Source organism: Protopterus annectens, chromosome 10.part0, assembly GCF_019279795.1.
Source record: "Protopterus annectens isolate FY-2018-M chromosome 10.part0, PAN1.0, whole genome shotgun sequence".
In the NCBI taxonomy this organism is placed as follows: Eukaryota; Metazoa; Chordata; order Ceratodontiformes; family Protopteridae; genus Protopterus; species Protopterus annectens.
In genome coordinates this window covers 1,723,682,327-1,723,706,214 of record NC_056744.1, presented here as the reverse complement: position 1 = coordinate 1,723,706,214, position 23,888 = coordinate 1,723,682,327, and the positions used below count along the sequence as shown (strand labels likewise).

The window sequence follows — 23,888 nt, the reverse complement described above, 5'->3', positions numbered from 1 at the left end:
TTTATTTGGGTAAAGTTGGCTGTTGTGCAAGCCTGTAACTGCCGTTTCTGTGCAACAACAAACTAAATGAATGCAGCCATTAATATTTTCATTTTAATCCAGGCAAGGTCAGCAGATATTTTAGGTTAGCAATTGATATGATGGTCGTTTCTTGATGAAATGCTTGGCACTGTAGCTTTGGTGTAATTCTGGCTTTGCAGAACTAAGTGAGGGGGCTGTTTGGAAATGAAATGACTGGCCCTACTACTAACTGTTAAGACTGCTGTGCAGTTGGATGGAGTGAGAGGGATTGAGTACAAGTGCTGACCTCTGGATAATGTTTATGTAAAAGATGCGGTTACATTACTGTTTTGCTTTCTGATTTCAGAGGTTCAAGCCAGATACTTTTGGCAGCCTATTGGGATGAGAGACTATCATGTCAGTGTGAGAATGAAATAGCTGACCTTAGTGTTGTAATTCTGGCTTTGCAAAACTAATGTGTCTGAGGGAGTGAGCAATATGCATACAGGCTGTGACTATCGTCTCTGTGCAGCAGATGTATTTTGATGCTGGAAGGATGAAAGTAGAAACTGTAGTGATGGGCAATGAAATAACCGCCCGTTTTATTTTTAGTCCTGCAAAGCCAGAATTAAGACAGAATGTAAGCTGTGACCGTGGTGCATCACAAATGTATTAATATAGCCTTTTAAATCCTGGCAGGGCCAAGCCAGATAGTTGGTAGGTCATGGCTGTGGAAGACAGTCAATGAAATGAGTGTTATTCCTGAAGCTGTACTTTAAAATGTACAGCTTCAGGAATAACACTCATTTCATTGACTGTCTTCCTGAAGCTGTACTTTAAAATGTACACAACAGTGGCACTTCATTTCTGTAATATCTTCATTTTAGAGTTACAACCACGATAACCAGAATGAGTGAGCAGAGTGTTACAGTGGCCTATCTGAAATCTATTAATTTCAGAGACTTAACTCTGAATGAAAAGTTAAGCATCAAGAGGACTGGAAGACCCACACCCGATCTGAAGATGGAGTCTCCGGGTAAAAGTAGGTCAAGAACATACACACGCAGCTTCAGCAGGTCAATGCACAACAAACACACCTGGATCTGTGGTTGTGAGTAAACAAACAGCTTGTACAGCTTCTCAAGTTTGTTGTTCGGTGGAGAGGATGCCTGGACATCAAAGGGTATGAGTGACCTGAAGAGAATGGAAGAAAAGTCCAGAAAGCATGGACAGTCTGCTAAACATTTTGACAACCAAATGAGTCTAGCAGTGTTGGGAACTGTGGCTATCAGGTCTCAGTTAAGTAGTGGATACCAGTTAGCAGTGGAAAGACACAAGAAAGTGGAAGAAAACCGTCATGTTCTATCACTTATAATAGACTGCATACCAAGCTGTATGCTGAAGAAGTTGCTTTAAGAGTCCATGATGAGCCTGAAGAGTCACTGCGTGCAGGAATGTTCTGGAGACTTATAAACTTCACCTGCAAGACTGATCAGAAGTTGGCCGAACACTTGAGAACTTCAACTGTTTTTAAAGGAACATCAAAAAACATTCAAAATGAACTCCTGGACTGCATGCTAACAATATGCAGAGAAGAAATAAAAAAGGAGATTCGTACTGCAAAATTTGTAACAGTAATTGCAGATGAAACCACTGATGTTGCTGGGCTATGGCAAATTGCTATTGTGTTCCATTACATTGTCAATGGACAGGTGTTGGAACGTTTTTGTGGATACTTTACACCACCTGGACAGACAGCAGAGCATACTGCTGATGTGATAAGATAACAGTTGAAGAAAGTAGTGGGAGACCAGCATGAAAAAGTGATTGCTCAGACTTATGATGGTGCATCTGTTATGAGTGGTGTTCAGCATGGGGTCCAGGCCATCATAAGAGAGGAGTTTAAATATGCCTACTATGTAAACTGCTATGCCCACCAACTTAATCTGGTAATGCAAAGAGCCACACAACAGAATACTGAAGCAAGGACATTTTTTTAACACTTGCTGGAATTCCAGCCTTTTTCAAACGTTCAGATAAAAAGACAAGCTACTCAGGATAGTATAGCATCATGACGCATGCCAAGAGTGTCAGGAACATGGTGGAATTTTAGCATCCGTACTGTAAATGTAGGGTACAAGAAAGTACAGTTTTGTACCTACCATAAATGTAGATGTTCGAGTGCTAATACAGCTGCAGTAATCACATATGGGTTCTCTGCCGTCAGGCGGGTCCTCGGTCAGCCGAATTCCAAAGTCTTGGTCCGGCGTCGGTTGTTGTCACCTTCTTCCCTGACGTCAGTGCGACAGGGGTATATAAGTCACAGCCGATGCCAAATTCTTCAGTCTTTCTTGCCCCAGATGTCAATATATATATATATATATATATATATATATATATATATATATATATACAAGCAATGCAATGTTATCAAAAAAGAGTAGTTGCAAGCAAATACACCATAGGAGGATAACCCAAAATAGGATGTATGAGGAGGAGTTAGCCACTAATCCTTTATCTAGAGGGGAAGGAGGGAGGGAAACCTGTATTGCAGCTGTATTAGCACTCGAACATCTACATTTATGGTAGGTACAAAACTGTACTATGTTCATTGTGCATACAGCTGCAGTAATCACATATGGGTAGAGGCCCAAAGCTACGCACAGGGTGGTAGGCCCTAGGTGGAACTGGGATGAGCCAGAATGCCCTGCAACACAGCAGTAGCAAAGCCTGCTCTAGTTTTGGAATATAAAGGCAGGTGGTAGTGTCTTGTGAAGGTATGTACAGAACTCCAAGTGGCTGCCTCCAAAATATCTTTGGTAGGAACTCCTCTGAGGAAGGCTGTAGAGGTATCTGTGGCCCTGGTGGAGTGGGGTCTGATGCCTACAGGGACAGGTTTCCCATGATAGGAGTAACAGAATCGTATGCAGTGACCTATCCATTTTGAAATAGTCTGTTTGGTAACAGGCTTTCCTTAAGCTCCTACAGCATATGACACAAAAAGTTGTTCAGATTTCCTGAAAGGCTTTGTTCTGTCCAAATAATAACGTAGCTGTCTATGGATGTCTAAGGAATGTAGCAGCTTTTCCCCTTTGTTTTGAGGGTTAGGGTAGAAGGTAGGTAAGTGTATGGCTTGATTTAAAGCTACCCTGGATACCACTTTAGGCATAAATGACGGGTTGATTCGAAGGGAGACCCTGTCCTGATGGAAGATGAGAAAGGGCTGTACAGCCATGAGGGCTTGTAGCTCTGAAACCCTACGAGCTGAGGTAATGGCCAGAAGGAAAGCTGTTTTCCAGGACAAATATTGCAAATCTGTAGAGGCAGCTGGCTCGAAGGGAGGCAAAGTTAATTTTTCTAGAATGTAATTAAGATCCCAGGCTGGCACTGGTTGTTTCCTTGGGGGTCTTATATTCTTAGCCCCTCTGAGGAATTGTCTTAAAAGTGGGTGAGAGAATAAAGGTGGATCCGTATTGAATTCTGCAGAAATGGCTGAGGCATGGATTTTTATGGAGGAAAATGAAAGTCCACTGTTCAGCAGCTCAGCTAGATACTGTAATACTTGAGGCAAATTCAGTTTTCTAGGGTCCTGGCCTTTTTTCTCATTCCAAGAGCAAAACCGTTTCCATTTTGCGGAGTAAGTCTTCCTAGTAGATGGCCTTCTTGCCTCCAGAATGACATCCTGCACCTCTTTGGTGAGTAGGGTCTGTTGTGGTATTAAGCAATTTTCCATGCAGCGAGATTGAGTGTTTTCAGCTGACTGTGAAGAGTTTTGTAGCTGTGCTGAGTCAGCAGAAGAGGAATTAGAGGTAGTGGCCAGGGAGGAGTATGTGTTAGGCTCCTTAGGAGTGGGTACCAGTGCTGTCTTGGCCAGTCTGGAGCAATCAGTATCATCTTCAGTCTGTCTGCTCTTGCTTTCAAGAGCACCTTGGGTAGAAGAGGCAGAGGTGGGAAAGCGTAGACTGTCCATCCTGTCCAACTGAATGAAAGGGCGTCCACCCTCCAGGCCTTTGGGTGAGAAGTCCTTGAACAAAACTTTTCCAGTTGATGATTCCTGTGGGAGGCGAAGAGATCTATGTCTGGCCTTCCCCACGCTTGGATTATCTTTGTAAACACCTGTGGATGCAGCTTCCATTCATGTGGATCTGTCATATTTCTGCTTAGATTGTCTGCCAGCGTGTTTTCCAAACCTGGCAAGTACTGTGCTTGAAGTTCGATTTGCCTTTCCAGAGCCAAGTTCCAAAGTGTCATGGCTAGTCTGCACAGGGGATATGAATGTGTTCCTCCTTGTTTGTTTATATACCACATTACTGTGGTGTTGTCTGTTCTTATAAGCAATTGTCCTGGATGCAGGAGGTCCTTGAAAGCTGTAATTGCATTTATCACTGCTAGCATTTCTTTTTGATTGATGTGAAGGTGCTTTTCCTTTTGGGACCATTTGCCCTGAATGCACCTGTATGTCATGTGCGCCCTCCAGGCGTAGTCTGAGGCGTCTGTTGTGATGAAGTGATTTGCTTGAGGCTTGCAGAATGGGAGGCCTGTGTTTGTTTGGCATGCTTGGGCCCACCATAGAAATTCCTTTTGCAAACATGGGATTATTGGTATTATTGTTTCCAAGCTGTGGCTGTGTTGAGACCATAGGTTTTTTAGGTACCACTGAAGTTTCCTCATATGCAACTTTGCACATGGGATTAAAAGAATGCAAGATGCCATGAAACCCAGAGCCTGCAGGATTTTCCTTGCAGTAAGCCTGGTACAATTTGCTAATGCTTTGAAGTACTGAGTTAGTTGCCCCTGTTTTTCTGGCGTTAAGATAGGCCATCTGGGTGTTTGTGTCCAAGCTGGCACCCAGGAAAGTTATTTTCTGAGATGGTGTTAGCCTGGATTTCTCTTTGTTGATTGTGTATCCCAGAGAATTCAGTAACAGTGTTGCATAGGCCAGATGTTCCAGAAGTGTGTGTTTGCTGTCCACTTGGATCAGGCAGTCGTCCAAATAAGGGTAAATTTGTATCCCTTGAAGTCTGCAGTATGCAATTACTGATGTCAGGCATTTCGTGAATACTCTGGGCGCAGTAGATAAGCCAAAGGGCAATGCAGAGAATTGATAGTGGATTGAACCTGCAAGAAATCTGAGGTATCTTCTGCAGCTTTGTCTGATTGGGACATGCAGGTATGCCTCCTTGAGGTCCAATATTACCAGCCAAAACTCCTTGCCCAGCATGGGAAGAAGCTGCTATAATGTGAGCATATTGAATTTTGGTACGAGTAGAAATGTGTTTAGGATGGATAAGTCCAAAATGGGTCTCCAGTCGGTTCCTTTTCTTGGTACCAGAAAAAGTCTGGAATAAAAACCTTGACCTTGTTCGTGAGTAGGAACCTCTTGAATAGCTTTCATTTCCATGAGTTTTGAAATTTGTATTTGCGCCTCTGCCCTTTGATTGTGTGGCAGGTTTGGCATGCCTCTCATTTTTGGAAGAGTGTGAAAATGAAATCTGTAGACTCGGTTTATAATGTCCAGGATCCATTTGTCTGTTGTGATCATATGCCAGTTTCTTGTAAATAGTGCCAGCTTTCCTCCCAGGGGAGCTGCCAGCTGGCAATTGCTGGGCAGGAAAAGGAGGAAGTCATTGGGTTTGCTTTCTGTATTGCTGTGCACTGTCTTCGCCACCTCTTGTTGCTGGAGTTTGCCATCGCCTGCCTCTATATGATCCTTGTGATTGCCCTCTGCCCCTTGTGCACCTGTATCTACCTCTTTGGGGCTTGTCTGTGGCTGGAAAGGACCAGTTTTTTGAAGGCCAATTTCTGTTAAAACGTGGTGGCTGTACCTGTAGAAAGGCCTTGACAGTTTGCATAGATTTAGCTTTTTCTTCCATTTTTCGTAGTATCTCCTCAGCATTAGTACCAAATAACACATCCTTTTGTAAAGGAGCATCTAGCAGTTTAGCTTTAACATGATCAGGCAAGCTTTGTTCCCTAAGCCAGGCATGTCTACGAATAACTGATCCTGTAACAGCAGCTCTACTTGAGGCCCCTAAGGCATCATAGCCACATTGTAAGGTGCGTTTACCCACTTGTTCTGCACTATGCATCATATCCTGCAATTCCTTTAAATCTGGTTGTTCAGACTGAGACATTTTGTTTCTTAATTGTGATAACAGAAACTGCTGATATTTAAGCATATGGAACTGACAATTTAAGGCTCTCATGGCTAGGGTGGTCGAGGTGTATACCTTTTTTCCCCACCTTTCTAAGGATCTAGATTCTCTTTCGGAAGGTAGTGGATTCTTAGCAGTAGAGGCCTTCATTCCCTTGGGGCCTTGAGAAATGGTTTCAGGGTCAGCATTATGGCCTTTGAACAGAAATTGGTGAGAATTAAGAACTCTGTAGTACCTATCAGGTTTGACTGGGGCAGGAGGCAGGGAATCCAGATTAAGACAAGCCTCCGAGTAAACATCATCAAGTATGTCCAGGACAGGAGGTATAGCCAGAGGTCTGTGCTGAGGTAACAAAAGAAATTCCCTAAGCCTTTTCTTGGAATCAGAAAAGTCTTGGCCTTCCCAATGGAAGCGCTTCCTCAAGGTGTGCAAGGTTTCCCCAAAGGAAAAATCCTCAGGGGGAGATATAGAAGGAATGGACTGTTCTGCATCAGAATCTTCATAAGGGGAGTATGAGTGTTCCTCTACATCAGAATGTTCTGAGACAATGAAGCCCTGTTCAGAAGAGGGGGAATCTTCCTCCACTCTGGGTCTCTTGTCTGGAGAGGGCTGGGAGCCCCTGATAAGGGTAATTAAATCCTCAGCCATTTTAAGCATCTGCTTTTTAGGCACGTGGCCTGGGGATGGGCCCTGTGCAACAGGCCTCTTGGGATGCATGGCTGATTTGGTCTTAGTAAAGGCCTTAATGGAGAAGGAAGAAGAGGGCCTAAAAACACCCTGGGAAGAAGTGGACCTATCCCCATTAGGTGGTTCAACACTAGCAGTGGTTTCTGTGGTTGTAGTCTGAGTAAGGGCCGAGGTACCTGCGGTCTCGGGTACAGAAGACACCACCAAGGAAGTGTCGTCGGTAGTCAGGGACTGCATAGGCGTCTCGCTGAGAACCGGACCACGTGTAGCCGGTTTTGGCGTGGTGTCGGTGGAGACCGTGGACCTCACGTGTCGGTCTTTGTCCTTGCGTTTTTTGGACAAAACGGTAGTCGGAGTATCCAACGACATTTTATAATCAAAGGCTTTACCAAAATAATGTTGGGCGAACTCCGCCCGACGCTTAATAGTGCGTTTATTGAAAGTCGCACAAAAGCGACAGCCCGAGACGTCGGGGTCTGGGCCTAAACAAGGTATGCAGAGGGAATGGAAATCCTTATGCGGTATTTGCTTCCCACAAGAAATACAATTGTTAACTTTGTCTGGCATCAGTCTGAGGCAAGAAAAGTTTCCCCAACGGGGTACTTAGCTTTAGAGAAGACTTCGGTTTCCAATTTTTCGTAAATTCAGGAGCTGGCTGACCGGCACTTGCGAACTGCTTCTGCTTCGGGCACCGTGCGGCAAAAAGACTGAAGAATATGGCGTCGGCTGTGACTTATATACCCCTGTCGCACTGACGTCAGGGAAGAAGGCGACAACAACTGACGCCGGACCAAGACTTTGGAATTCGGCCGACCGAGGACCCGCCTGATGGCAGAGAACCCATATGTGATTACTGCAGCTGTATGCACGATGAACATCTTGGAGTTGCTGTCTGAGTGCTTTATTTATACAAGTGTCCTACATCTGCTGCAGCAACTGTACAGGAAGCAAATGGGCTACTGTAAACAGTTGAAGATGATGAATTTAAATATTGGCTTGCTGTTTTCCATCGTATAATGCCCCATGTTGACATTCTTTACAGGTAACTTCAGTGTCGTACCACAGATGCGACCACTGTTGAAAAGGATGTGCACACATTTTTGAATGAAATTGACTGTGCTAGATCAGGTATCGATGGTATTGCAAAACAGTATCTACAGACAGAGAACATCCTGTCAAGATGTAGATGAGGGCCATCAGCTTCCCAACCACTGCATGAGACATTTTGATTGCTGCAAAGGAAGTGTGTGATGTCATAAAGTTCCAGGCAACATCACGATTTCAACAAACTGGCCATTTTCAAGCTTCTCAACTACTTCTGCCTGAAAAGTTTTCAACATACATAAGAGAGTTTCCAGAAAATCTATTCACAGCAACAACAGACAACTATCCATTCCTGTTGGGGGGACAACTTAGAACAGAACTTGGAGTGGTGTATCAACGTGAAGACTTTGCAGCAACTGACAGTGCAGTCCAGATGTTAATATTCTTGGTGGACAACTCATTAACCAGTGTGTTTTCACAGATTTACAATGTGTTGTTAATTATAGCCACCACACCAATGTCAACTGCTGAGGCAGAAAGGTGTTTCTCAACATTGAAAAGAATTAAAACATTTCTTCTTAGTACAATGGGGCAAGAAAGATTGAATGCATTGGCTATGATTTCCATAGGAAAGGAGTTAAAGCAGAGTATAACTAACTTCAACCAAAGAGTTATTGATTTGTTTGCACAAAATAAAAACAAACGAATGGACTTTATCTATAAGTAACAAACCTGAGAAATACCCAGAGGAACACAATAGAGGCTCTTATTTGGTACTATACTACAAACACTTATGTAACCCACCCACTGGGGTTGCATAGGCCAGTGCATTTCTTTGTGCCGGTCCCAAGCCCAGATAAATGGGGAGGGATACGTCAGGAAGGGCACCTAGTGCAACGTCTGCCAAATGACATATGCAGACAACAATACAGATTTCCATACCGGATTAGTCGAGGCCCGGGTTAACAATGACTGCCACCAGTACGGTTAGCCAACAGGGTGCTGGTGGAAATTGGGCTACTATTGGCCAAAGGAGAAGAGGGGGAAGACATGCCCAATGGTGAGATTGTGTTGATTTGGACATGTGCTGAGGAGGGATGTTTGGTATACTGGAAAAAGGATGCTAAGGATGGAGCTGCCAGGGAAGAAAATAGGAAGGCCTCAGATAAGGTTTATGGATGTGGTGAGAGAGGACATGCAGGTGGTTGGTGTGACAGAGCAAGATGCAGAGGACAGGAAGAAATGGAAACAGATAATCTGTTGTGGCAACCCCTAATGGGAACAGGCAAGAGAGAACTACAAGCACTTATTGTCAATAATGTTTGCTTGGGAAACTTTAAACTGTCCCTTTTCAGCCTCCATGAAAAAGGGGGGAAAAAGAAATCCAATATGACCTGATGTGTTCCAGACCAGACCACAGCTTCTCATCAGGTGCAGAAACAGAGTACGAAGTACTGTTTGACAGCATACCGCAGAGGTAAGTCTTCAAACCAACCTGTAGATACATGTAACAATGTGTGCTGTGTAGAGTATTTAGCATGCGCCATAGTGACTGAGCATTTATTTCATGTAAATTAGTAAGCATGTCCAGCATTGATACCACTGCACCGTAGCTCCACCCCTTTAATTGACCACACCCCTTTTCTGTTGGCCCCACCCATTTAGCTGTCTCTTGCAGCCCCCCTTTGATTTGAAGTCACCAGCCATCAGTGAACATATATGAAGACAGCTTGGTTAACAGCACCACAAATATTTAGCACTTGTTTGCTGCCAGTCTAAATGCTCATCTGCTGTGCTGTCACCAGCCGCCACTGAACATATCTGAAGACAGCTTGGTTAACAGCATAGCAGACGAGCATTTAGACTGGCAGCAAATAAGTTCTAAATATTTGCATCTGTATTTCACTTTTATGCCCTATGTGGGAAGCATACATGTGCTACAGGATGCCAATAAAATCTAAAGGCTTTGGTATACTGGCTGGACATCAAGCTATACCTTCAGGAGATCCATTCAGTGAAGCATACTGAAACAGTGATACAAAATAATATCTCAATTGTATTTCAGTTCTAAAGGATTGGCTTAAGGCATATTATGTTTACAAAGTGCTGATAATCTTAGGAGTAAAGCAAACTGAACAAGATTTTAACATATTCTACAGAAAGGTGCCGCAAGTTACATTTTCATCAAGCTATATATTTTTTTTCACATCAGAAGTAGTTAGCATGTCTTACAATTATGAAAAATCATTCTCTTTAGACTACTGGACACCACAATTGCACATTAAAAATGAGTTTACTGGATAGCATAACACACTATACTGATAACACACTATACTGATGCATTATATCACTGTTAACCTTTTCTTTTTATATTTATTTTGTATTCCTATGAGATAATCTGTAATGTAAATGTGCAATGTGTACTATGTATTTGTATTTTTCTGGAGCTTTTCTACCCAGGATTCCATTGAAAATGGGATCCTTGTGGCCCAATTGTACTGTCCTGACAAACCAACTGCAAATAAATAAATAAAATAAAAATAACTCAAAACTGTTCATTAATACATTAGCTTTATGAAAGTCTTGAGCCTTGAGCAACTTGCTTTCCATCATGCTGTTCTTTACATTTTAATAAAAACCTTCAAGTGCCAACATACGGATATGGATGTTTAATCTCCCAGCTATAACTAAAGCTCCTTGAAATCTCCAGTTTAATTACCTGTCCAATACATAAAAGATTGTTGGATAGACTCAATAAACCCAACATGGTCCACTAAGACTATGTGCACATTGTGGCATGATGTGCACAGTAGCACACAGTTTTAGATTCAGTAAGTGGCTCTACATGGTGTGTAGAGTCACGCAAGCACAGTAAACAGTGGAATGCAGATGACAGCATAAACAACTGAACTGTATGCAAATCAACCAATCCGAGATAGAGAAGCAATTCAACAAGCTATGAATCAACTGACTAAGTGCTGGCTTTCCCTTCGGAATCCAAAATCTGCTGGAATACAGCCATGGAAAGGAATCTACACAGAAAGAATGTTAGGGGTTGCTGTTGCTCTAATCCATGTGTATGTGCAACAGGGTGAAGTCATTGCTGCTGCAGCTGCTAACAGACTAAGGCCAAGAAGGAGGAAAGTTTTCAGACCCCATTTTACTTATCACAGTCTGCATGATGTGGAAATTGTAGAGTGCTAGAGGGTAGATAGAGACACACTACAGGACCTCTGCAACCTCTGTCATCCTCATCTCAGAACCAGGGCAAACAAAGGGGAACCAACACCAGTGGACACAGAGGTATGTGTAGCCCTTAGAATTGTAGCTACAGGAACGTTTCAGAGACCAACAGGGGGCATGCTGAGGGTTTCACAGGCATCCGCATCTAGGATACTCCCATCAATTTCTGATTTCTGTGCTCCAACATGCCAGGGACCACATATATTTTCCCCGTACTCCTAAGGACAAGGCCACAAATATGCAAGAGTTCTAGCCTGTAGTACACTACACTGAAGTACCGGGTGCAATAGATTGTACACATGTAGAAATCAAGGCACCACCTGGGGAACAGGGCCGGGTCTACATAAATAGGAAAGGCTCCACTCCAACTGCCAAGTCATGTATAATGGTAAGGGAATTGTCTTGAATGTGTGTGCAGGCAACTCAGGAAGTCATCATGACTTGCATATCTGGCACACCTCCAAAATGTATCAGATGTTCAGTAGGGGTGATATCCCACATGGTCATTACTGGGGGATGCAGGTTATACATTGGAACCATGGCTGATGATGCCCATCAGGAATGCATACACACCTGCAGAAGAACGCCATAATGAAGCACACCCTTAAACTACAAATATCACAGAGCAAGTGTTTGAGCTGCTGAAGTCATGGTTCCAGTGCTTAGAAACATCTGGGCAAGCCCTGTAGTACAACTCATACTGCCACTGATTCTAAAGACAACCACAAAGCATTCTACAGCTATGTCAAGAATCTCAATGGCAACACTCAGATCTGCTCTGAGTTATAGCACAATGACATTAAATATACAGAACCAACTGATATTGCCAACATCCTGGCAGATAGGTTCAATGCTAACTTTACCCCCCCCCCCTCAACCCCTAAAGGGCCCATCTATATACTGGAAGAATGCAAAGTTCCTGTAATCATGGCTGCACAGGTAAAAAACACACTCTCCAAAGCCATGAACACATCATCTATGGGACCCAACAACATCCCAGGCTGCATTCTACCCTAACTACAGAAAGAACTGGCACCCTACCTAAGCACCATGTTCAATCACAGCCTCATCTCAGGCTTTGTGCCCACTGAATGGTGCACAGCGACAGTTATCCCACTCCACAAAGGGGGAGCCACCACGGACCCCGGGAACTACCGCCCCATTAGCCTAACGAGCCTGGTCTGCAAGGCCATGGAACGTGTCATGGAACTTATAAACAAAGACATTGGAAATCTCCGAACTCTGGACCCCACCCAGTTCGGATTTGTAAAAGGCAGATCATGTCTCCTAATCCTGATAGACTTCTTTGAAGCAGTCACCAAAGAAGTAGACGAGGGTAAGGTAGTTCACACAGCCTATCTAGATCTTGCCAAGGCTTTTGACATTATCCCCCACTCTGGAATTATAAATAAACTCACTAAACTAGGTATAAATACCGATGTCACAAGATGGGTTGTCAGCTGGCTCACTGACAGAACCCACACTGTGAAAGTAGTAGACTCCAAATCTGACTTCAGACCAGTGACAAGTGGAGTACCACAAGGTTCAGTCCTGGGTCCTCTCATGTTTGGTATCTACTTTTCTGAAGTACAGGCTAACACAGAAGGTCTTTGGCTAATGAAGTTTGCAGATGACTGCAAACTAGGAGGCATAATCGAAACGCCTAACGATGTGGACATCCTACAAAAGGGCCTCACTGAGACAGATGCCTGGTGTCAAAGCCATGGCCTCAAGCTGAATGTCAAAAAGTGCATGGTCATCTCCTTTGGTAAAAACTCTGTACCCATGAGCTACAACATAGGTGGTAGTCTACTTAACATGGAAAGTGTAATAAGAGACCTTGGGATACAGGTGGACAGTAGTCTCTCCTTTGATAATCACATCACCACAGTAGTCAGGAAATCCTTTTACGTGGCACACCTCATCACAAAAGGTTTCTCATCCAGAAAAAAGATGTCATTGTTCCCCTCTACTCGTCACTCATTAGACCCATTATAGAGTACAATGCCCCTTTTGGTATGTACCTCACAAGATATCTACAACAACTGGAAAGTCCGCAGAAATACCTCACAAAGAGTGAGTTTTTTCTTTTGTTGGACAGATGTTGAGCCATGCATGATAGAGGTAGCAGCTCATCACTGTTGTTCTTGACCACTCATACAGATGCCCTACGCAGACAGTCTCAAAAAACTCCAATTTTACTCTGTTGCATATCGCCTACTCAGAGACGATCTCTGCCTAACATACAAAGCTATGTCAAACCCAGAGCTGTTGGACATGCTCCACTTAAAGAAATCACAATCCCTCAGAGCTACATGCTCTAGGGACCTAAACTTTGTCACCACAATAAACAGAACATGCTGGAGGGATCGATTCCTGTCCCAGAGACTTCCCATACTCTGGAACAAACTACCTATCGATATCAAACAAAGCTCCTCATTAGCACTCTTCAAGAAAAATCTTGATGACTGGATGGGAAATAGGAAATTCACCCCAGGGCTCTGCTCGACAGGGGCACAGGAAAATAATTTTTTTGAGTGGTGAAACCCAGGGTACCTTTTTGGCTAGGCTTATATAGGCCCTAGGGCCAATAGCCTAGTACCTACCTATGAACCTATGTATAAAAAGCTTCACCATGTGTGCCATGGCTCACATCATCATCCTAAAAAAACAGCATCAGCAGGATCAACAAGGGGAAGGGGAATACATCACACCAGCAATGGCAATGAGGGGAACCAACAGCTGCTTTGGGTGTAGGCAGATGTAGGTGTGCTTAACATGCCCTCACATTGACTAAGAGGCAACATATAGTACGCTCACTAACCACCTAATGGGCTAAAACCTTCATCCTACACACATACATATAGTAACACTGATGCCAAGCAATGCTCAGAGCTTTTACCTACCCATGTAATGGGTTGTGTACTCCTGGCATCAGACAGGCTCAGCCCTTAAACAAATCTGTATCAACTTCCGAATTTACAAGTAAGTGTGTTGAACCTGGAGTATTAGACCAGAATTGTGTGATAAAAATGAGTGGCATGCCTTTGCATGTTCTTGCTTACTAATCTAAGTTTGTAAAAGTTAGTTCATTTGTACAGCAATGACTTTCAAATGTGACAGCAGAGACTTATGTGAATGCACATGTCCTCTATCAGGTAATAGGCCTGAGGCAAAGACTCCTACATTCATACTTCTCAAAAGTACTGACGCTCAAACGTCTTCAGTCTGTCCTCATACTTTGTGCTGGAAAACATTAAAGAGGGAAGTTAGAAAGTAATGAGATGCATTTCAGTTTCAGACTTCATAACCCTCAGAACATTCTTAAAAATACTGATGCAGAAAATGGTTCTGATTCTATCAACTGTCTAACTTTCCAACACCAAAATATGTGAAGAGCACAATTAGTAAAATAACCACAAAAACACAAATATACTAAGCATAAAGGCAGCTATGCACCATCAGCATCAGACACAAAATATTACGTATCCCTGAATTCAAATAATAGAAAACAATGGTATGGCACAGGTATCATCACTTGCATAGGGCATTTTTATTTTTGGGGGGGAGCCTAGGTAGACACAAAAGGTAAGACAGTGCGTGTGAGTAAGAAAGATAAACAGGAGACCTTTGACTAAAGTAACAAATGACCAGTGAGACAGAATGAGCCTGATACAGGGTTCATCCATGAGGTAACTGTTGTGTGCGTGTGTATCTGTGTGGGCCCTCCACTTGAACTTCCACTTGAACTTGCTGTGTGAGTGTATGCAAGAACACAGCTAAACTGTGTGCTAGCTCTACGTCTTTTGTTGGACAGGTGTTGAGCCATGCATGATAGAGGTGGCAGCTCATCACTGTCATTTTTGACCGCAACATCTGGTTCTGCCAGGAGATGCAGTGGCATGTCCATGCCCCCATTCAGATGCACTGCTGCTGTTTGAATGCGACTGAGGTCTGCCAGATGTCCTCTCCTCATGAGGACAGCCAGAACCATGGCCCCATGGTCTGCCATATCTGAGAGTGATCACCCCAAGAAGTGATGAAGCAGTGGAAGTCGACCCACTATAGGAGCATGATCTGTCACAGCCACGTCTGCTAGCATCAGATGATGTTGATGAACTACTCCCATGTGAATGCCGCGTCCCTCCCAGCAGACGTTCCATCACAGACGCTGCATGTTCCAATCTGTCATTCATCTGATCCATGGAATCGGCAACACAGTGGAGGCAGTCACACATGTCAGACTGTGCAACACCTACAACCCAAAGCATCACTCTGGAGTACCTAATGGAATGTGCCTGTGCCTTTATGATGGTCCTAAACATATGTTGAGTGGTACAGGAAGACACACCTGCATCAGGTGGAAGATGGACAGCAGGCTTCCTACGAGCACCCCTAACAGCCTTCCTGTGTGGCACCTCACCCACACGTCGGCTACTGCCAGAGTCACTGGGTACTGAAGCCACAGCAACCATACTACCCTGATTGAGTGCATCACCTCCACCTGTCCAATATTTGATGGCTCACTGGAATGTGCTGGCATAGGCATACTGGCTGTGTCTGAATTACAAGTGATGGCTGATGTCAACCTCAGTGTGAGATTCAACCTCTGCACCCCCCACTGTGCCTCTGTTTGCCCACCACTATCATCAGAGTCTGCAGATATACATCAGATAGTAGAATGCTCACACTTCCACTGTCAGGATCACCTGTGATAATAAGCAACAAACAAAGGAAAGCAATTAAACCCTACACTACTATAGTCCAATATATGCTGACACACTAACAGTGGTGCCACTATTACAAACAGTATAGCAATACACACAACAGTCCTGACAAACACATCAGAAAATAAAAAAATTCTTTTAACTCCTCATCAGTCGTGATAAAAAATGTTTGGGCTACCATGTGTAGATGTTCCACTGCTCAGTACATGTGATGGTCCTGGAAGAAGTTAAGCAAAAGGTAAGGACACCTGCATCACAATGAAGGGTAACACAGGGGGGGGTTTAAAATTGTGTCTTTTGTATGTCCATTAACCATACTTTTAATAACAGCTTGGAAGACATGTCCAGCCTAAGCCCATGTGTAATCAATCTGAATGTGTTAACTTTATCAATGTATCACCCACCCAAAAAATCATTACAGTTAAACATTCTTGTACAGAAATTATTTTTGCTGTTAATATTTTACTATCCATTTTCTGTCAATGTTTTCCTATCCAAGAAATATTTAACAACTAATACAGTTAAGCCTACCTGGAAGCTACTCCTGGGACATACCTGTCCTCTCTGAATCAGCAGCACCAACACCAATGACATGTTGTTGTGCACTTCCCTGCTTCTGAATCCGTGACAGTAGATGGGAACTCTTCATTTACTGTCAGTGGTGGCTCTGTAGCAGGTCCCTACAAGTTGCTATCTGGTCATGGGCCACTGGAGGTGCTCTCCTCCTGGCTGAAGAAATCCTGTCAGAAGGCCTATGGTCCCACCCGGTCATATGTCTAGCTGTCTTCCCACTGCATTAGCATCAACTACTATCTACTGTCAAATTCACATTCTGTCAGACATATCTCCACATCCTGTCTCAAGCAGAAAGGAACCATGTTCCCTAAATGTTTACACATTTACCTCATTTTCAGGGTCAGTGAAGGGGGGTTGTGGGGGATTGGGACACCTGGGTGCCATATTCCTAGCTGACATAAAGCACAACAGAAGGACAACACACAGGTATCACATAAATAAAAGTCCTGTTTAGACAGAACACATAAAACGTTCACTATTAGACACTGGAGAAATCCAGATATTCAAATATAAAACAAGGAATAATGTGGTTGTACAATACTATAATCACACTGGTTGGTACAAAACAAGTACAGACGCTTCTGTTTTTTTGTGCCAATACAGTAATAGAACTTGGCTCCCCCATCCCCCCAAAACAACATGCAAATAACGCTTTTTGCAAATAAACTCAGTGAACTGCTAAAACCGCTATCAAATAAACTGTCCATGAAATGTGTGTGCACATTTACCACAGAACGTTCAGTAATATGCAACTGCCAGTAATTTCTACCGGTGTCCAGCCCTTTCCTACAGTTATGAATGGGCCATCCTAGAAGGCTAACACCCCTGCGTCATATGACACAGCCTTGCACAAACATAGCAATTTAGAGTTTGAAGAGGAAAACAGTTCTAACATAAGCACTTCTGATGACATTTAATAATGCTGTGCATCTGAGAAAGTAAAATGCCCTGACAAACATGCCTATACACCAGAACACTTATAAGAAATGCATATCTACTATATAGCTGACAAATGAAAGCATACCTTTACCAAGATCAGCAAGTTGTCTGGGCAGAAAAATCCAAAGTAATATTAGTCTTATTCTGTGTTATCCAAGTAAACATGTCTCCTCAACTTCAGTTTCCCTAGCTACACGGTTCCCTTTTTATGGTGCAGATTCAGGGCTGTCAGCATACTGGTTATGCAAATGAGGTGTGAACTCAGAGCTGATGAGCCGCAATTACTTAACTCTGTGTAGCAAATGTAAACATAGTGCAGGCACTCCCTCAGTGCTTGCTGCTAATGGACTGTAACTGTGAATGACTACTGGTAGGGAGAAGGAAAACACAACAGCAAATTCAGACTCAAGTTACCTCCAGTGGGTGTGTCAGCCAGGTTAATCTTACAAAGTGTAGAAGTAATGTTAAAAATGTTTGAAATAACACTAAATCAGCACATATTTCACAATTTCTGTTTGGTAACATCCAATATGTCCTTCATTTCTTGAAAACTGTATATTACTGCCATTTAATATTCTCACACATTTTAGGGACAATTATACAGAATGCATTACAGACTGGCACTGGATGCATAGCCGGCCTTAGGCATGGGCCAGCTAGGTGGCCTCCTTGGGTGCTGCTCTAGCAGGAGCGCTTTTCTAGTAATCTGAATGATGTAGGTAGACCAGGATGGGGCATCGGGTGGTGTAGGGGTTGTTGCAGAATCCTTTTGCTTAGTGCACCAGCTGACCAAACGCCAGCCCTAACTGCATGTCTCAGATTACTGGTCTGAAAAAACAAGAATGAGCAGCAAACACAGAAAGTTAAGACAGAGGTGCATATATGCAAGTAAATCTCATAAATGGTTGTGTGATCATACAGTGCACTACATAGTACCGCTGAATATGTTGTAGATGGCTGTATGCGCATTGATTTTCAGTCTTTACTACAAAGCTGCTTCTGTGGCAAAGAAGGATAAAGTATCCTTAGTGTGTTCAAATCTAGAGATGTGTGAACATGTCATGTACCAACATCAGTTTTAGTCCTGTTGTTCATGTAATGCATGTGTTTGCTTCCTTTGACATAATTTTGGAATGTTTTTAAAAAATGCCACTGTTTGTGCTATGCACAGCTTCACACAAACAAAAGAAAACACAAGTTTCTGCTATGTTTATCTTGCTTGTGCACTGCTTAGCAGTGCACAATCCTGGCCTAGCAGCAGACAGGGTACATATTGTGAAAAGGTCAAAAAGGATACAATGCTGCAGCTTTTGCTTTCCATCATGCAATGTCACTAAGTGATGTTGAGCGGTGCTTAGCAACCTCTCCCAACACCTGCAACAATCCAGCACCTACAGACAGAAAGCAGAACATCAATAATTTCAAAATGGACACATTGAATCAATTCTGTTGGGCAAAGGGCAAACATGCTAACCAGCATTGTTCGGCAGTTAACACACAAATTAAGAATTTTCTATGCAACTCTTATTTCACTATTCCTGTGGCAGCAGGTGTAAATCTAGGGCTACAATAATATGGTCCAGTGTTTTAATACAGGAGGCGTACCACAATTTTAGTGCTGTGACAGTTCAGTTTACAGTACTGAAACAGAAAATATGCAAGTGTTATTTCAATATTCCTGTGGCAGCAGCTGCAAGTGCAGGGCTGCCATACACATGATCCTGGGTTTTGATACAGAGAATTCCATACATCTGCGGTTGTGTTCTGTTTCACATTATGTTGTACATCAACTACAGCACTTTATATATAATTATAAACAATGTAGCTGACATGAATTACGTGTATGAGGGATAACACACCCATACTGTGTTTTGAAGGTTCGATGAATGATTGAGGGTATATGGTCTACTATGTTTCTGTAAGTATAATTCTGATGTCTGGACTTAGTTAAGTGTGAAGGCCATCTAAGTCACATACACAAATGAATGTATATACGAGGACCTTGTCAAGTCACACACAGCCATGGTTAACACCTCAATCTGTCCTCTGTATTTATCAATGTTGCATGACTATGTGACAAAGATGGAAAATCACCACTGTAGAAGAAAATGTTTTGTCCCTCATGCACAGGTTTGAATCCCACGCTGTAAAGATCACTTTTATCAATGTATAAAGCCAAACAAACATGTGCCAGGTCTTGAGGTTTATGCCCCCAGTGTCAGGTCTTGAGATTTATGCCCCCAGTGCATACCTCCAAAGTTAAACCACTCAACAGTTACAGCAACAGGCAAACCCCAAATGTAATATCAAGTGTCAGATTAACCTTCCAATTTCAAAAATTGATTTAATCTCTGGAATATTGCTCACTGCTTAGCAGCATCCATATGTGCTTGGCATAGTTTCTCAGGTTTGCACACTACCAGCAAATGCGATAACAGGAATTCATCATTGTCCACTGCACTATTCTTGGCAGTAGACATGGCTGGTTTTAGAGAAGAAGGTGCCAAATTTAAGGCTTAGAGGTGGGATGTTCATGAGTCCAGAATCTTTACTGGACACCTGGTAAAGCACCACAGTCAAAGGCTTCTGCAGATGGACTATTCTGGCTCCCCGTACAAGTCTGAGGTGTGGAACAGTTTAGCTCAGGCTGTAGCCAGTGCAACTGGTATCCCACCCATTGGATATCGATTAAGCACCACTTTAATGGGCTACACAGACGTAACAGGGATACACTCAACCAGTGGTTGGCAGAGTTCAGAACAGGAGACATCTCACAGCTGTGTAAGTATATCAATATACAGAATTTATAATACATATAAAACTACATATAGGCAGACTGGCATGCATAATGCTCTTCTGTTCTTTCCACAGTGAATCCTGAGATAGATGTGAATCATCAAGCTCACAATGAACATTTGGAGAGGTTGAGGAAAGCTAGAGGTATTTATGCAGCATAATAGAAGTCTTACTGTTGTTTTAAAACTATAGTAGAATATCTTTTGTCTTCTGTATAGCAGTAGCACATTAAGCAAGCAAATATGCATGCACGACTCTGTAGCAGAAACCAACTTAAGGGGTCAAGTGTAAGACTACAGTCAGAGGTTCTGGGTTCAAATACCATAAGTAGCAACTAAACAATACTGCCAAATATTTAATAATATTACAGGTTTTAGAATTTGTACCACTAGCATAAATGGCCTGGCATTAACGTTAAGCTGTATAACTGGACCAAGCATATGTGCAACATATGCACTTTGCAAGTATTAATTTGAGCAAGCCATAATTATAGTATGCAGTTTTTAGGATGTACACTTAAATGTAAAATTTCAATAAAATAGTAGTAGTATTGTGATAACATTGGTACCATCATATGTGACAGTGACACAAAATGCTTTCTGCCATTTCTCTCACCCCAACCCTTATTTCTTTTTTTAATTACATGTCACCCATACATAATAAAAATCAATCAATACTTCACAGCACAGAGATGTTAGCTAACCCCAGTGGATCACCCTGTCCCTGCTCCACAGGATCCAGCACCGAAACCTAGTACATCTGGGACCAAACCTGACAGCACTGACTCTGCTTCCCCTGCACTTTCTGGGCCCACAGGTAGTGGTACTCCTGAAGCTAGTTCTGTGGTACCCTTTGGGAGTACTGGCAAAGGTCATTGTTTCACCCCCCTCAGGAGTTGCCAGGGTTGGTGCATAGGATCGTATGAAGAACCAGTGGTGCACTCCTATGCCAGATGGAGAGGCTGCTCTCCCTCATGGTACTCTCCCTCATGGTACATAGGAGAAGGAGATGGCAAGCACTCTAGCAGCCAGTGGAGTAAGGGGACAGTGATGACAGTCCTGTTGGTGAGGACTAGATTCTTATTGTGTCCATGTTCAATGGTCGTGAGCTTGAGGTGTTCCATCCCTCATCCAAATCATGGTGTCCCCCAACTGTGTGCGTCCCTCACCATCACTGCATCTTGTCTTGTTTGTCTGCATTTCCTTCTTCACCTACCCAACCTACCTGACCCAGAAATACCAATATTGCTTAGCCAGCATTCCTCTCTTAATAAAAATACAAACATAAAATAAAAAATGGGCACCTGTCCCACAAAAAAAATCATCCCATACATAGCTCTCCATTTCACACGTCTACTTGATGCACTTGATTCAGTCCAAATAGCTATACAACAAGATTGCTTTGTTGTCACCCCTCTTTGTGAACGCGACAGTCCAAATTCAGCTAATATTCTGTACACATTTTTACTTTATACTGTTTAAGAAATTGATAGCTATGGTTCTTTCCTACCTCCCTCCTGCAAATTCCTACATTGCTTTCCCTTTGTTCTTCCCCTTGCTTGCTCCCCATTTTACCGCTTTCATATCTGCCCCATTTTTAACATCTACAATTTGGTCAAAAATAGAAACAAACACAACATACATAAGTAGCAAAAAAATGGAGCCCCTTCACTTTTTGGCTTCTATGTTTGCAGATTTTGGCATTGCTCACCAATGCCAGCTGGCTCTTTCTTGGTGGATTTAGCTCTGTTCAATTCTGCTGAAACACGGTATGCTACAACAACACACATTAACACATGGTGATTGCAGATTAAAGTATTACCTCATTCCATTATCACTGCTTCTTTAAAAGTATTATATATACCTGGAATTGAAGCCTATATCATCTTTGCTGAAAAATAAATGTGTCAATGCATTTACACCTGCTGTCACACAGTCAGGTAAGCAGCAGGTATGTTTCATACAGTCAATACTACATATAATTTTAGCAACAAGCCTTGCGTTTGCGCACTGCTTATCTATGTGCAAGCAAGTAAAAGCTAAATAAATGTGCATCTCACATGCACAAACACTTTGCCGCCATCGCACAAACCCACTGCTCTGCTGTGCGCTATACAAATTGGATATTAGCATGTGTTACTGCTGTTTAATGTCCATTTAGTGATTCTGACATGAAAATACATGCGTAAACAGGAAAAACAATGAAGGCCCTAAATAAGAATAGGGCAGATATTTACAATGCAGCCATTTCTTACCTCCCCCAATGCAGTGTGGACATAGTATCTCAGTACTTGTGTTCACAAACATATGAAATCCAGTACATAAACAGCACATGTGTTATACTCCATGCACATCTTTAGAATGACAATACACATTACAATTTTAAAATGCCTACCCATCCATTCCAGGCAGTCCTGCCAAACTCCTCTTTGTATTACCACCTGCAGATGCCATCCACTATAAGTTGTCCTGCAGCCTTGTAAGAGTCAGACTTATGCTGTGGCACCTACCTAAAGTCCTGAGTTCTCTAGTCTATGTACTTAGGTAGGGGGTTCTGTTCCCAGTGCAGTCAACTAGGAGGTGTTTGTGTGTTTGGCCACTTGCCTAACATTAGGGAGAGCATTTTATAACAGCATGTGGGACTGTGGTCTTACCATTTTCTCCTTTTCAGACACTGCTCATGTCATCAGCTATAAAATGCTGTTTAAGATGCTCCAAGTCAGACTTCAGCTGCGGATCTTGCCCTAAATATAGAGTTCTGTAGTTGGTAAACTCAGATAGGAAGGACTTCTGTTCTCACTGCAGTCAGCTGGTGCATGTGCGTGTGTGTGCACACTTACCTGACAGAGAGAACATTTTACAACAGCATGTGGGACTGTGCTCCTACCATGCCCCTATCACCAGACTCTGCTGATTTGTGGATGTGCACTATACCCATCAGGGCAGGCTCACAGATGGCCTGTAGTCCAGGACCAAGTCACCTCTTCCTATGCAATACAGGTTTCAGGAAAAGGGCTTTCTGTCTATCCACATACATCTTAGCATGGTTTGTAGGACCTGTGTTTTCTTGGTGCAAAAACCCAGTGTTCTGTCCAGCTGCTGGATGTGTCTGGTGAGGTACATGCCAAAGGAAATATTATACTGTATTAGTGTTCAGATGAGTCTAAAGTATAGTGCTGTCATATCAGCCTCAGATCTGGATACGATGGCCTGACTTACAAAGTGCATGACTTAGCCTTACCATATCACTGTGAACAGTTGCTGGTCGAAGTTCTGATGGCTATATATGCTCATTCCCAGATCTTGCAATATTGGTTTCAGCAAAGGGGGAGTGTTGCCAACTGTGTACATACTAGGAGATTCCACTTTGTATAAGGCCCAAATCCTGACACATTCTGTATTTATTAGAAGACAGTGTGGCTTTGGTACCAAACATTTGTCTGCATGGTCTTTGGTGCAGGCTGGAGAAGTTGTTTGACCGCAACTGAGCTACAAAATATAAGTATTTTTTGATTATTTTAACAGATTACTGTTTTTATAATTTAATATATATAAAGCACTTTGTCTATTCAGAATCTTCAGAAATCTTTTTCTGTTTAAAAACTTTCATAGCTTGTTGTCTTAGGCTATTTTGTCCCACCCTCCCTCCCTGTTGGTGTCTTGCTCTTATACTTGGTGGCTTTGCAGTTGCCCGCCCCTACTGTGACACACCTCCCAGTCTA

At 42.8% G+C, this 23,888-nt stretch overlaps 1 protein-coding gene across 1 annotated transcript in view; it reads right to left on the bottom strand.

Annotated features, from left to right (window-relative positions):
* Window positions 1-23,888, bottom strand: part of LOC122813960 (zinc finger protein 665-like) — a 281,546-nt gene that overhangs the window by 165,931 nt on the left and 91,727 nt on the right. The gene's annotated exons all lie outside the window — the stretch shown is intronic.